This window comes from Pan troglodytes, chromosome 16 (genome assembly GCF_028858775.2).
Source record: "Pan troglodytes isolate AG18354 chromosome 16, NHGRI_mPanTro3-v2.0_pri, whole genome shotgun sequence".
NCBI lineage: Eukaryota > Metazoa > Chordata > Mammalia > Primates > Hominidae > Pan > Pan troglodytes.
In genome coordinates, this window is record NC_072414.2 from 23,626,259 (window position 1) to 23,642,021 (window position 15,763).

At 41.5% G+C, this 15,763-nt stretch overlaps 1 protein-coding gene across 2 annotated transcripts in view; it reads right to left on the reverse strand.

Moving 5' to 3' along the window:
* OTUD7A (OTU deubiquitinase 7A) overlaps positions 1-15,763 on the reverse strand; it is a 393,053-nt gene that overhangs the window by 197,907 nt on the left and 179,383 nt on the right. For both annotated transcript variants that reach the window (XM_016927863.4, XM_016927862.4), the window contains exon 2: positions 14,037-14,159. The gene's annotated coding sequence lies outside the window, so the exon portion shown is untranslated. The remainder of the gene's footprint in view (positions 1-14,036; positions 14,160-15,763) is intronic.

Consider the following 15,763-nt stretch of genomic DNA (forward strand, 5'->3'; position numbering starts at 1 on the left):
TGTTAAATCTGCCATAATGTCTCCTCTCTGTTACTAACAGCCAAACATGATTCTCATGCCAATACACTATCTTAACAAATTTGAGGAGAAAAACCATATGGTCATCTTAAAAGATGCCAAAAAGCCCAGTTATTCATTATACCACGTTGAAACAAACCAGGAATAGAAGGAACCTTTTTTCTACTTATTAAATGATATTGATTCTAATTTTTTAGGACTTATCAGACCTAATAATGAAAACTTTAGAAGCATTTCCATCAAGGTTTAGAACAAACTCGTGACTAAGTATTATAACAAATGAGAACATTTTAAATGGCTGGAACAAGATCAACATCCAAAAATCAACACTTTTCCTACATGTCAACATTAGCCAAGTTAGAATTTTAAAAACAACACAAAAAGATCTATTTCATAATAGCCAACCAATCCCCACCAAATATCCTGTAAGTTAATTAGGAAAAACACACAAAAAGAAGGAAACCTTTATTTTTTTTCCTTTGCAGAAAACAATAAATCTTTAATGAGGTATAGAAAGAGAACTTCAATAAATGGATGGGAAGACTATATTGTTAAGTTGCCAGTTCCTCTCTAATATGTATAATAAGTTGAATGCAATCAACACAGAATTTTTTTGTGGAAGCTGACAAACAGTTTCTAAAACTTAGAAGAATAAGCCAGTAATTCCAAGACAATTTTGATGAAAATAAGTTGGATGTTTGTTCTCCCACACTTCACACATAAAGATATTGTGACTAAAGTGATGGATACACAGGAACAGACAGACACATGGACCCGTGGAGGAGAACAGAAAATGCAGAGATGTGTGAGGGTAGTGGGGGAAGAGAGAGAGAATTTGGTAGATGATAATGGCAGATGCCCTTAACTTCCCATCCAATACCCATTCTCCTTCCTTATTGCCAACAGACCTTTGCTTTTGCTCATGGCTACAATGTGCTCAGCCCCATGTAGTAAATCCGCGGGCTTAATACATGGGCTGATGATTGGGCTAAGTGAATCAAGACAATTCTGACTTCTGCTTTACCAGTTTTTCCTGCAGCTAAAAGTATCCATGTGGCCAGTTCTTTCTCCTCCATGAGCTGCCAAAATGCAACAGGAAATCTGCTAGGCTACTTTTGGCAAATGTTTTGCTTTCCTAAGAGGTATGCATAGAATCCTCCCACCTTGAAGTGATGTGATACGAGAAGCTGTGCTGGTCTGTGACCATGAGGGACGGGTCAAGAGAACCTGAAAGATGCTGCCATGACATCACTGAGCAGTCAACCCAATGGTGCACTGGCTCCCAACTCTGTCTTGTGAAATTAAACATCTCTGACGAAGCTGAAAGCATCGCTAACTGACAGAATGACACACGTGGGGAATCCCAAATTTCTGAAAAACCTGTGGGAAAAGGACCACATTATAAAATTTATAAAATAAGTTGGAAACCTAATTGGAAAAAATAAAGCAAGATTCCGTACATCATATCACTGACCAACAAATTCCACAGGAATTAAATACACATAGACAAGAAGTAAAACTGTAAGTGTGCCAGAGAAAAGTATAGGTGAATACATTTATGACCTTGTGGTAATAAAGTGTGCTGGAGACCCTGCCTGATGTTGACCATGGCCCTTGCCTTTGTGTTTCTAGGTCACATTTCTTGGCCTCCCAAGGCCAAGCAAGGTGTGGCCACGTGACTTAAGTTCCATGAAAATAGAATACGGCATGGAAGGAATGTGAGCCATTTCCAGGCCTGGCCCTAGTCTCCCACTGCATCCCCACTTCTCCCTTATCTCTTATTTGCCAGCTCAGCTCATTAGAGAGGATTCAGCAGGGAGTCAGTGACTCCAGGGGATAGTAGAGCTGCTGGATGGGAGAAATGTGGGTCCCTACATGATGGTGTGGTCCCTATCAGGCTGGCACATGGCAAGAAATAAACCTGCCTTGTGTTAAAGCGCTGAGATTTGTGGGGATGTTCATTTTAGCATGTAGCCAGCCCTAACTAATAAATAAAGCCTTTTTAAGAGCTAAAAAGTGAAGGTCCACCTAATATGGTTTGGCTGTGCCCCCACCCAAAATGTCATCTTGAATTGTAATCCCCATAATCCCCATGTGTCAAGGGTGGGATCAGGTGGAGGTAATTGGATCATGGGGGTGGTTTCCCCCATGCTGTTCTCATGATAATGAGTGAGTTCTCATGAGATCTGATGGTTTTTATAAGTGCCTGGCATTTCCCCTGCTTGTATTTCTCCTTCCCGCTGTCCTGTAAAGAAGGTATCTTGCTTCCCCTTCACCTTCCACCATGATTGTAAGTTTCCTAAGGACTCCCCAACCATGCTGAACTGTGAGTCAATTAAATCTCTTTCCTTTGTAAATTACCCAGTCTCAGGCAGTTCTTTATAGCAGTATCAAAACAGACTAATAGAGTAAATTGGTACCACAGAGAGTGGGGTGCTGCTATAAAGATACCCAAGAATGTGGAAGTGACTTTAGAACTGGGTACAGGCAGAGGTTGGAACAGTTTGGAGGGCTCAGAAGACAGGAAGATGTGGGAAAGTTTGGAACTTCCTAGACTTGCTGAGTGGCTTTGATCAAAATGCTGACAGTGAGATGGACAATCAAGTCCAGGCTGAGGTGGTCTCAGATGGAGATGAGGAACTTGTTGGGAACTGGAGCAAAGGTGACCCTTTTTATGCTTTAGCAAAGAGACTGGTGGCATTTTGCCCCTGCCCTAGGGATCTGTGGAACTCTGAACTTGAGAGAGATGATTTAGGGTATCTGGTGGGAGAAATTTCTAAGCAGCAAAGTGTTTAAGAGATGACTTGGTGCTCTTAAAAGCATTTAGTTTTATTCATTCACAAAGATATGGTTTGGAATTGGAACTTATGTTTAAAAGGAAGCAGAGCATAAAAGTTCAGAAAATTTGCAGCCTGACAATGCGATAGAAAAGAAAAACCAATTTTTTGAGGAGTAATTCAAGCTGGCTGTAGAAATGTACATAAGTAATGAGGAACCAAATGTTAATCACCAAGATAATGGGGAAAATGTCTCCAGGGCCTGTCAGAGGTCTTCACAGCAGCCCCTCCCATCACAAGCCAGGAGGCCTAGGAGGAAAAAAACGGCTTTGTGGGTTGGGCCCAGGGCCTTGCTGCTTTGTGCAGTCTCAGGACTTGGTGCCCTGTGTCCCAGCTGTGGCTAAAACGGGCCAATGTACAGCTCAGGTTGCTGCTTCAGATGGTGCAAGCCCCAAGCCTTGGCAGCTTTCATGTGGTGTTTGGCCTGCAGCTGCACAGAAGTCAAGAATTGAGGTTAACCTCTGCCTAGATTTCAGAGGATCTATGGAAATGCTTGGATGTCCAGGCAAAAGTTTGCTGCAGGGGCAAAGCCCTCATGAAGAACCTCTGCTAGGGCAGTGCAGAGGGGAAATGTGGGGTCACAGCCCCCACACAAGAGTCCCCACTGAGGCACTGCTTAGTGGAGCTGTGAGAAGAGAGCCACTATTCTCCAGATCCCAGAATGGTAGATCCACCAACAGCTTGTACTGTGCACCTAGAAAAGTCGCAGACACTCAACACAAGCCTGTGAAAGCAGCCAGGAGCGGGTCTATACCCTGCAATACCACAGGGATGGAGCTGCCCAAGGCTGTAGGAGCTCACCTGTTCCATCAGCATGACCTGGATGTGAGACATGGAGTCAGAGGAGATCATTTTGGAACTTTAAGGTTTAACATTGCCCTACTGGATTTTGGACTTGCATGGGGCCTGCAGCCCCTTTGTTTTGGCTAATTTCTCCAATTTGGAATGGCTGTATTCACCCAATGCTTGTACCCCCATTGTATCTAGGAAGTAACTAATTTGCTTTTGACTTTACAGGTTCATAGGCATAAGGGACTTGCCTTGTCTCAGATGAAATTTTGGACTTGGACTTCTGGGTTAATGCTGGAATAAGTTAAGACTTTGGGGGACTGTTGGAAAGGCATGATTGTGTCTTGAAATGTGAGAACATGAGATTTGATTTGGAAGGGGCCAGATGTGGAATTATATGGTTTGGCTATGTCCCCACCCAAAATCTTATCTTGAATTGTAATCCCCATGTGTCAAGGGTGGGACCAGGTGGAGGTCATTGGATCATGGGGGTGGTTTCTCCCATGCTGTTCTCATGATAGTGAGTGAGTTCTCATGATAGTGAATGAGTTCTCATGAGATATGATGGCTCTCTAAGTGCCTGGCATTTCCACTGCTTGCATTTCTCCTTCCTGCTGCCCTGTAAAGAAATGTGCCTTGCTTCCCCTTCATGTTCCGCCATGATTGTAAGTTTCCTGAGGACTCCTCAGCCATGCTGAACTGTGAGCCAATTAAACCTCTTTCCTTTATAAATTACCCAATCTTGGGCAGCTCTTTATTGCAGTGTGAAAACAGACTAATACACCATCAAAATAAAGTTGATAAAACTGATAATAGCAAAAACCAAAGACAATAAACAAAGTTCTATATGAGAAAAAAATCATAGATATTTTAAAGTTATCTAACAGAATAAGAAATTCTGGAAAAAACATAAAAACAAGGCATTGGTATTCAAAGGACCAATTAAAAAATTGGCATATTATACGAATGTGTAATTTACAGGAAACTCAAATGACTAGTCAACAAATGAAAAGAGAATCAACCATAGTCATAATGATGAAAATACAAATTCGACAAGATAATCACTAACCACCCTCACCCAAGCCCTCATGCATCAAATTGGCAAGGGAAAAAAAGCCTGAAAACATCAAGTCCTGGTGAAGTGAAATTGGTAGTTTTTAACATTGCTAGTAGGAGAATATTGGGCTAGTGGTGAGGTCAGCAGAGGGCATTTTTTTAGTATCTAAAATTGTTTTTAATATAGAATACACATTTTAATATAGAATACATACATAGAATTGTAACTGTACAATTCTGCCATTCAGTATCTTCCTGAGAGAACACTCTGCTTATGTGTACAAAGAGGCATGTCTAAGGATGTTCCCTACAGCATAGCTGGAAATGTAAAAAAAGTTTGTCCATAGGAGATTGGCTGAATCAAGCCTATTATATCAGTACCTGGACTACATTACAGGTGTCATCATGAAAGTGTCTCTAAGATATTAATGTGTTATAGCGTGATTAAACAATACTAACGGGAAAAAGGTCTCATGGGTAGAAAACTGTCCAGAAGGAAAACTGGCTATGGTCATGAGGGCTCTTAGGAGCTCAGGACCCAGGAGGGAAGGAGCAGGACACTCATCTCTACTTTAAGGCCTCCCAAACTCTTTGCCCCCTGCTCACATAATAAACCACACTTCAAGCATCATTTCCTACTGAAGCTATTAAATAAGATACAAGAAATGACAGGGGACTGGGCTCCAGATGGAGGCAGATGCAAGCAAGAGAAGAGTAGAAAGGTGCACTTTGTTTAGCAGGTGAAGTGATGTGGGCTGGAGAATCCATGCAGGCTGTGCTGGCACAAACCCCGGGGAAAGGCAGGGCTAGTTTTGAGTTGAAGTTTTGCCATTCTCTTCAAGTGTGGTCTTTAGAAAGTCACTAAACCCCTGTGAATCCACTTCCCCATCAATACATGCGGAAGATACCATATCTTTCTTAGAAATTTGTTAAGTTTAAATAAACCTAAATAAAAATATATGTATCGGTCTGCCTGCCTGTCTGTCCACCTATCATCTATCTTCAATCTATATTCTATCTCTCCCTTTCTTGTTCCACCCACCTACCTACCTACCTATGTATCTTTTGATATATATATTTTTCCTGTCAGTATGTATCTATCTTTCTTATTGATTTTCTCATTGTCTGTCTGCCTTCCTCTTTCCTGATTTTCTGTCTCCCCTTCTGTTGGTCATGTGTCTGCTAAGTAGATGTCTAACTATCCATGTTTCTTTCTTTCTGCCATCCTGTCTATTTCTACCTGTCTCCATCCATCCATCCATCCATGCACCCACCTGCCCAGCCACCCACCTATGCATGTTTCTGGGTGTCTATTTGTCAGTATGTCTGTAGGTCTTTGTGCTATATATCTGTCTATATGACCACCTGTCTGTCTCTCTATGCTAGAAACTGTCTGTTTTTCTGTCTGTCCATATGGAGTCTCAATGTTTTTCCTTCTTGTCTGTATGTCTTTCAACCTATCTTGTTTGTCTGCATATCTACCCATATGCCTATGAATGTATTTATCTGATTATCCAAAACCTGCCTGAATGTCTGTCTATATATCCCCATCCCTCCTTTCCTTTCTCCCTCTATACCTTTCTGTCTGACTGTGTTTCACTGTCTAATAATAACTGTCTAATTTCTCCCTGACAGTCTAATTTCTATTGACCACTGTTGACCTACCTTCATGGTGCTTGACACAGAGCAGAGCCTCACTCAAGGCTAGTTTACTTCCCCCTTTTCAGTTCCTTTCACTCCTTCATTGCTCCATTCCTACACTCAGCTGCCATTAACTGGGCCATTGTTCTGTGTTATGTGCTAGGGATACAACCTAAAATTAGGCAGGGTCTCTACCTTCTAAGATTATTTGGGCTGCTGGCCTAAAAAACAAATTAATGAGGCAGTTATATGATGCTTAGAGCTATGAGAGACAAGATGGTGTCAGGCACAAGGGAAGGGCACCCATGCTAGACTGGAGTGGAGGAGAGAGTGAGAGAGGCTCTGAGGAAGTGACATCTCATCTGAAAACCACAGAGGACTGGGGATTTTGCAAAGTGGAGGGCTGAGCTCCATGTAATTGGGGAAGAGGTATGGACAGTGGTGCAAAGCTAGAAAAAGGGAACAGGGTCCATGTAGACCTGGAGAACAACAGAGCCAGGACACAGTCAAAAATTCTAACTAAGGAATTCACAAAATTCAGACAAAAGAGATCAAAATTGACCTAAATAAATAGAGAGATGTATTGTTTTTATGGATTGTAAGATATACCACAGTTAAGATGTCAAGTATAGTCACACTGATCTATAAATTCAGTGCAATCCCAGTCAACATTCCAGCAGGTTTCTTTGTAGGCACAGACAAGCTGATTCTAAATCTATATAGAAAGATAAACTAGATTAGCCAAAACAACATTGAAAAAGAAAAAAGTTAGAGGACTCGCACACTTGATTTTAAGATGCATTATAAACCTCCTGTGGCCAAGACAGTATAGTATTGGGATAGTAAAGGATAGACACGTTTATTACTAAAACAAAAGACAACTGATTTTTGACAAAGGCACAAAGACAATCCAATGGAGAAAAGATAGACTTTTCCAAAAAATGATGCTGGAGCAAATGGACTTCAGTAAAGTAAACTCAATCTACATCTTACACCATATATAAAAATTAACTCTGAATGGATCATAGACTAGGTGTGCCTGTATGTTTAGGTGTCCATGTGTGAGCGTGTGCATGCATGTGCTGTGTGTGTGCGTGTCCATGTGAGTGTGCATGTGTTTAATAGTGTGTATGTGTGTTTGTGACTTCTGTGTGCATGTTTATGTTGAGTGTGTGTGAATATATGTGCATGTTTGCATGCGCATGTGTGTGTGAATGTATGTGCACATTCGCATAACTGTGTGTGACTGTGCATGTTAAAAAGGGACACAGGGAAGTGTGTCTAAGGGACATTTGGATAGAAATCCCAGTGGGCTGGTTGCTTATACTTGGAAGTTTCCAGACCACTTAGAGTAAGTGGAACCAAGATAGTCAATGGCAGTGGCTCTTTCCATTAAGAAAAAAGAATTTAGATTTCACAAATACAGGAGAATTTCAGCTTTTGGGCTTTCTTATCGGCCCATATTAGTGGACTACTTACACATGTCAGCGACTGGTAAAATTCAGTGTTTTATTTTAGTGTCTATCTTTTCAAATAGAATAAACAATTTTCCCAAATAAAAAAAATAAACATAAAGGAAATAAATATCTGTCATCATGTATGGCTTTGAACTTTTAAAATAGATAACAGTGAGATAGGTGGATTCTGAAGAACCCACCCAGCTTTCTATAATACCCTGTCAACTTTATGACCTAATAGGTTAATCTACTAATTGTTTTCTTCTTTAGTTTCTTGGGTTTTCATTTTTAGTCACTAGAAACACTTATATAAATACAAATCCATGCAGGTATTCCAAAAATTCCTGGGGACAATTTATGTGTAGTCCCTGGTTCTCACTGCCTCAGTTTTGAAATGAGGATAGCAGTTTCTATTTTAATATGGTTGTGGTGGTGATTACATAGCATAGTGCCTGGCACATAGCAAGTACCAAAAAAAGGATAGGTACCTCATAAATATATACATCTACTATACACCCACAGAAATAAAAAAATTAAAAAGATAGGTATGATTATGATTATTGTGGTCATTATTTATGTATTTATTTGCAACATATTCTTAGATTAATAACCTTGGAAACCTAATAAAACCATCTGGAGTTCTATTCCTTCAGAAGATTTGCTTTTGGTACTTTTTATATCAAAATAACATATAATTTTTAAAAGGTTGGTTCTGAATTGAAACTGATGACTATGAAGTCCAAGTTTATAGGATCAGCTGTTTGAGTCAGAAAGAAACTGCATTCTTAAGCAGAAAATTTATTTGTCCACACTCCCCTGAGGAAAGAATGGTAAAGCCAATTTCATTCAAACACTAAGCATTGGCTCAAGACCAAATAAGAAGCATTGCAGTCCTGGATGATGTAGCCACAGTAAGTTAGAAGCAATAGATTTCAACAAAGAAAACGATTTTGCTACTGGCCAAGGATGGGGAATCTTTCTGAACTGCACATTGTCTCCACAAATAAGGTGCCTCTAGTTAAGCCTCCCTAATCAATGGCCAAGGATGCAATTACAGTTGCAGAGAAGTGGAACTCGAATGGAGTGGGAATAAAGAAAGGAAGATTAATAAATAATAGGAAAGGGGGAGTAGAGAAGCAGGAGAAAGGAGATGGGAGAAGCCGGCAAAGATGAAACACAGCTCTGCTGAGAAGCATATATCCAAGAACAATCAGCACTATAAATTTCATGGATGCTGCATCAGTTACCTAGTGCTGTGAAATGACGACTCCCAGATTTAGGGACTTAAAATAACACACATTCATAATCTCACCATTTCTGTGGGGCAGGAGTCAGAGTGCACCTTAGCTCAGGGTCTCTCACAAGGCTGCAACCAAAATGTGAGTTGAGGCTGCAGTCTCGTCTGAAGGCTCAAATGAGGAAGCATTCTCTTCCAAGCTTACTCATGTGATCATTCACAGAATTGTTTCTGAGGGTTGTTGAACTAAGAAGCTCAGTTCTTTGCCACATGGGCCTTTCCATAGGTGAGATTACAACATCAGAGTTGTTTCATCAGAGCAACCATGTCAGAAGAGTCAGAGAGAGCCTGAGCAAGACAGAAGTCGCAGTGTTTGTATCCTGGTCTTGGAAGTGACATCTGTCACTTCTGCTGTATTTTGTTTATTAACAGCAAGTCACCATGTCCAGCCCACACCCAAGGGCAGGGGACAACACAAAGATGCGATGTCAGGAGGCAGGAATGGTTGGGAGCTGTGTCAGAAGCTGCCTCCCACACATGGCCTTGCAGTATCTACACCGGAGCTCAAGTGCATTGTGCAGGCCAAAAAGCAGCACCATCACCCGGTGCTACGTGATCACTCACAACTTGTCAATCACCATATTTTAGCTGATTGTTATGGAAACGTTGATTCCAAACTTGAAAAAGGAAAAAATGATGATTTCTGGAATCTGTGATATTCTGCTAGAATGCAAATAAGTCTGATTGATCCCATTCTGAAGCTCTTGAGCAGTGTGACAAATATTTATCTAATCATTCACAATTGGTTAAAATAAAGAGGTTTACAGCCCTGTGAGATTAGCCTGCAGAATTGATAGCTTATGACTTTTACTGCCTAGTAAACAAGTTAACTCCAAATTTGGCATTTTTTTCATTGCTTTGTAGAGGTTTGCCTTAACTTAGCATCTTATTTCCGCATTTGTTTCCCAACTGACCTTAAAAATCCCAGTTACTGGCTGGGTGCGGTTGCTCACGCCTGTCATCCCAGCACTTTGGGAGACCAAGGCGGGTGGATCATGAGGTCAGGAGATCAAGACTATCCTGGCTAACATGGTGAAACCCTGTCTCTACTGAAAAACAAAAAACAAAAAACAAAAAAATTAGCCGGGCGTGGTGGCGGGCGCCTGTAGTCCCAGCTACTCGGGAGGCTGAGGCAGGAGAATGGTGTGAACCCGAGAGGTGGAGCTTGCAGTGAGCCGAGATCGCGCCACTGCACTCCAGCCTGGGCGACAGAGCGAGACTCTGTCTCAAAAAAAGATCTCAGTTACCAAATGCTTGTGGAGCCAGATCATTTGTCTTTTTGCTGGTTCCCTTATTGATGAGTTAAATAAAGCTTTGGAACATGGCAACAGACGACTTTGCCTGAGAATTGAGCTTTCGCGTGCTCTAGGAGTAAACCAGAACCAAGATGTACATAGGGAATTCAGCAAAGTGCTGAATAGACACTGGGTTCCTGGCCTTCTCTTGACTGGCTGACCCACCTTCACACACTTATGGGGCACAGTGTCTGTGTGGATCGCAAGCCCCCAGGGGATTTAAGAACTGCCCTGAGGGTGTGTCTTCAAGCCTTTTGTGAATTTATACTTATGCCATCTCACGGGGGACTGTGTCTCTTTCCATGGCTCAGCACCAGGGCTTTGAAGAGTAAGCTCCAAAACCAAGTTCTGGGTGTGAGGGTTTCCTGGCTGGTGATGCTGTTGAACCCACACTGGGGAACACATACTTCCGGGCTGCTGCTGTGCAGGAGAAGGGAACAGGAAGAGGGAGACGCAGGGAGGGGCCTGGCCCAGCGCCGTGGAGGAGGAGGGGTCCTTTTCCCCTGAGTGTGGCCAAGCACCTGCAAGCCTCCTGGGAGTGGGCCTCTCTGCAGGGGCTTTGCCTTGGCTTCCAGCCACCTCCATTTGGTTCTCCAGCACACAGGCCATGAGCATGGAGCTCACTCAAGACTAGAGAGCTCAGGTTTCCAAGTGGATAGACATTCTGCAGGATGTGCTTTGGGAAACTGAAAAAAAGCAGCCCTGATATTTCCATCCACACACTCAAGTGAAACTCAGTGATTTCCTTGGTGTTGATGCAGAACCAGAGGTTTGCTTTCACCTGCACTTCACTCCTCCCATAACCTTTGGGTTTGCTCCTGGGAAAGCAGAAAAGCCACAGTCCCATCTCCAAGGAGCAGATCCAGAGGACGAGGAGACAAGCAAGGATTCCTGGCATATAAACCGCTGGTAAGAAGGAAAAAGGAGATGTGGAAAGGCTTCAGGGAAGCCTGGGGCTGGAGCCCACCAGAAGAGTCCTCCGGTCCTGGCAAACCCCAGGCTGGCTGGGTTGATATCGCCCCAGAAAGCAGGGGAACCCCACAGGGCCATCCCTTCAAGCTCAGCCCGACAAGAAGCCGACAGAAAGCATGTCATTTGGATGCAGGACACAGAGCGGTCTTCTCTGTGAGCACCAGCTCTCATCTGCTTTTAAGAGTTGTGGGGAAGAAAATGAGGCAAGTAACCTTTTCAGAGGAAGTATTTTTAAGATATTAACATGTTTTCCAACAGCAATTTTTTTGAAGACTCAGTCTAATTCATATTCGTGTGTAGCTTCTAAAATAACCTATATTTTCACAAACTGTTTTCTTGGTAAAATTTTCAAAACATTCTCAAGGAAGATGCATTCTGTGGCAATGGGATGCCAATAAAACTAAAAGGACTTGATTTAAATAGAAAAAAAAACCCACACATAATCTTCAAATAAAAGCCCAATTGGTTACTGACTGAAAGGCAAACCTGACAACAGACCAGGGAGGTTCAGGCCTAGCGAGGGGAGGCAGTTAAGGCTGACCGAGAGCAGGAGGAGGAAGCCGATGGGGGAGTGCACATCGGGACAGTGTTCGCTGATGAATACTTCCTGCCATAGTGGTTTCAGTCCCTATGCAACCTTTTAACCGCAGGGACACAGAGCGTGGGGCCTCTGCTCTGTCACTCAGATTTATTAGCATTTTTGCTAAAGGTCTTATAAGAGATCTCAGGAATAAAAGCAGCATCCGGTGGCTCTCGCCCATGTGTCTTGTGTCTGATAATAATTAACAGCTACTGCTTAGCAAGGCCAGCCACAGGCTGTACCCTCTGCCATATGCCTCCTGCGATGGTCACTCCCAGTCTCCTAATTGTAATTATAAGGACACTGAAGGTTTGTGAGGAGAAATGTTTGCTCGCAGTCACCCGGCTGTTGTATGACAGAGACAAGATGCATACCTAGATGCCTATCTGAATGGTCTAACTTCAGAGTCCTCCTCTTGACCACCTCAGTATATGCTCCCTTGTGTGATGACCCCACAACCACAGAAAATGTGAAACATGAAGGACTATGTGACAAAGAAAGTCTGAGGTCCCAATAAACTAATGGGTTCAAAATCATAACACAACCATCAAGGGATGCTAAGATCACTGGATGAAAATCAGCCAGGGAAGAGAATGTTCACAGGGCTTCAAAGTTTGCCCCATTGCTTACTAGTAAAAGACAAAGAATGTAAAAAGTGACTTTATAGGCTGGATGTGGTGGCTCACACCTGTAATCGCAGCACTTTGGGAGGCCAAGGCAGGTGGATCACCTGAGGTCAAGAGATTGAGACCATCCTAGGCAACATGGTGAAATCCCATCTCTACTAAAAATACAAAAATTAGCTGGGTGTGGTGGCAGGCGCCTGTAGTCCCAGCTACTCGCGAGGCTGAGACAGGAGAATTGCTTGAATCCGGTAGGTGGAGGTTGCAGTGAGCCGAGGTCATGCCACTGCACTCCAGCCTGGCAACAGAGCGAGACTCCATCTCAAAAAAAAAAAAAAAAAAGTAACTTTATAAAGAGAACTCTTGTAGAAACGACCTTAGCCCAGTGAACAAACTTATCACCATGAGCCACGGTGTGCCCGCTGATGTGCTGGAAAGAGAAATGGAGGAAATGTCTATCTTAATCTAAGTATGAGGAAATAATCAGACAGGTCCAGATTGTGCAGCACTCCATAAAACAAGTGGCTCAGACTCTTCAAAGACGTCAACATCACGCAAGAGAAAAATGAAAGCAGTCCTTTAGTTCAGATAAAAAGAGACATAACTGAATTCAGTGAGTGATACTTAATTGAACACTAAGCAGGGAAAAACAGCTATGATGAATATTTGGGGGACAATCAGGGGTATCTGGGTAGGGACAACATATTTGGATAATATCACTTTATCAATATTGTATTTCACAGTGGTAATAATGCTGTACTTTTGTAGAAGGTAGCTGTGTACTTAGGAGATGATGCCAAAGTGTGTCATGATGTCAGCAACTTACTTTCAAATGATTCAGACAAAAAGAATCAAACACACACAAACACATATTTACCATCTGTGTGTGTCTGTTTGTGTATAAACAATTGGTAAATCTGGGTGAAGAATTATGGGTGTTCACTTTTCTATTCCTTCAAGTTTGCTGTAGAATTAAAGCTTTAAAATAAAAAGTAGGCAAGAAGGTATATAAAAATTTTTGTTCCAAGAGTCATAAAGCAAAAGAATGGCTATGCTCTCAGTCATATTAAAATTGTATTTTTGGATAAGAAGTAAGAGGAAACAGTAAAAGTAAAAATAATTAGTGTGTTAAGATAATGGCACTATTTTTCTTTTGCTTATAATATTTAAAAAATCAATAATGGTTGCAACAGATGACAAATTTTGCACTGGTATAAATCAAGTCACTTGTCAATCACTACAGTTGTTTTTTTTTTCCTTTTAAAGAATAATGCCTATTATTCCAATCTCAAATTCTAATGCAGTATGAAATACATTTCATGACTCTTTCTCAATGAACCTTACACTTTATCTGGGCTTTAGATCTGATTTCCAGGGAGTCCACAGAACCACTACCAGCTCTATTGTCAGAGGCGGTGACTGCACTTGCCCCTTTGGCCTGCCACTAAGACCCCACGAACACAGGACTTACTTTTCAGACACCTGATTCTGGAGGTGTGTGGCAGTCAGGCATGCAGGCCAACACTGCGCCGTCCCTGCTGGAAATGGCCCATTGTTGCCCCAGTGGAAGGTGAGACCACAGCGCCTGAGAACTCTGGAAAAGATAATGAGAATAAAAGAGAATGTTCACACTTCATGGGAAGTGAGAATTAACAATTTCAATTTTAGGATTTTTTATATTTTAAAAATTAAATATTAATGTTTCAAATTTTTAAATGATTTTAAATATTTAACATGCATTTGAAATTGGCTGGTGAATCCCACAGCCCTGAATCCCACTCCCAACACACAATCCCACCCTTTAATTTTTAAATGAATGTCCCATCAGGAGACAGATGAGGATCAATGGGAAAAGTCTCATCCGTGTGGACTTAACAGACGTGAGGGTGGGCTCAGAGCCCCTAGAAGCTGATGTGCCAGGGGAGGGGACTTGTGCTTCTCAGCGGGGCTCGAACACTGAACTCTGACTTCTGAGATTCTGGGAGAGAGGTTCTGGGGGTGTGATCTGCAGGGAACCTCAAAGTGAGGGGGCTGTTCATATTCCACACAGTGGAACCAGGTGCACCCAGTCTCGACTGGGCATCCCCTAGGTCAGCGGATGTCTGTATATTTTTACCTTTTGAGGCCACTTATTTTATCTAATAACTTATACATAAAATTTAATTTTTACTCAGTCAAATAACATATACAACCTCTAATTTCCACATAGGATAAGGTCCCTAGTTCAATCTAATTCCCATCTCTTCCTCTGATACCTGCTATATTTTGTTGAAATCATTTAAAATGTTGATTTGAAATTGCTTTTGATTTTTGTGTTCTACTTTCTTAGGAATCATAATTCTTAACAACTACTTTAAGCTTCAGTTCTATATTATTACTTGTAACACAACTGTGTTTTGGTGTTTGCTAACTGATCATGAATAATTTGCATATCTCTCATTGGTCCTTTATTAATTTTTAATTTTACTAGAAGGCTTGAGTAGTACTTTCAAAATGATTTTGTAGGCAATAAATTTTCTGACTTCTAATGCAAAAGAACAGAATCAATAGCCAAGACAATCTTGAAAAAGAAGAATAAAGTTGTAAGTCTCACACATCTTGATTTCAAAACATACTATGAATCTATGGTAATCAAAGCATGTGGTGTGGGCATAAAGACAGATTTATAGTCCACACAAGGTAGACCAGAAATAAATCCTCAAATACATGGTTAAATCGTTTTCCACAAGGGTGCCACACATGGCCTCGCATAAATGGCCAAAGGTTTTCCACAAGACCATTCCATGTGGAAAGGACAATCTTTCCAATAAATGGTGCTGGGAAAACTGCATATCCACATGCAAAATAATGAAGTTAGACTCTTACCTAACATTGTATGCAAAAATTAACTAAAAATGGATCAAAGACCTAAATGTAAGAGCTAAACCTATAAAACTCATACAGGAAAATACTGAGGAAAAGCTTTATGAAACTGGATTTGACAAGTATTTCTTGGGTATGACACCACCAAAAGAACAGGCAACAAAAGGAAAAATAGATAAAATGGACTTCATCAAAATGAAAAACTTTTGTGTACCAAAGGACATTATCAACAAAGTGAAAAGGCAACCAACAGAATGACAGAAAATATTTGCAAATCACATATCTGATAAGGGATTAATATCCATAACATATACAGAACCCCTGTAACTCAACAGG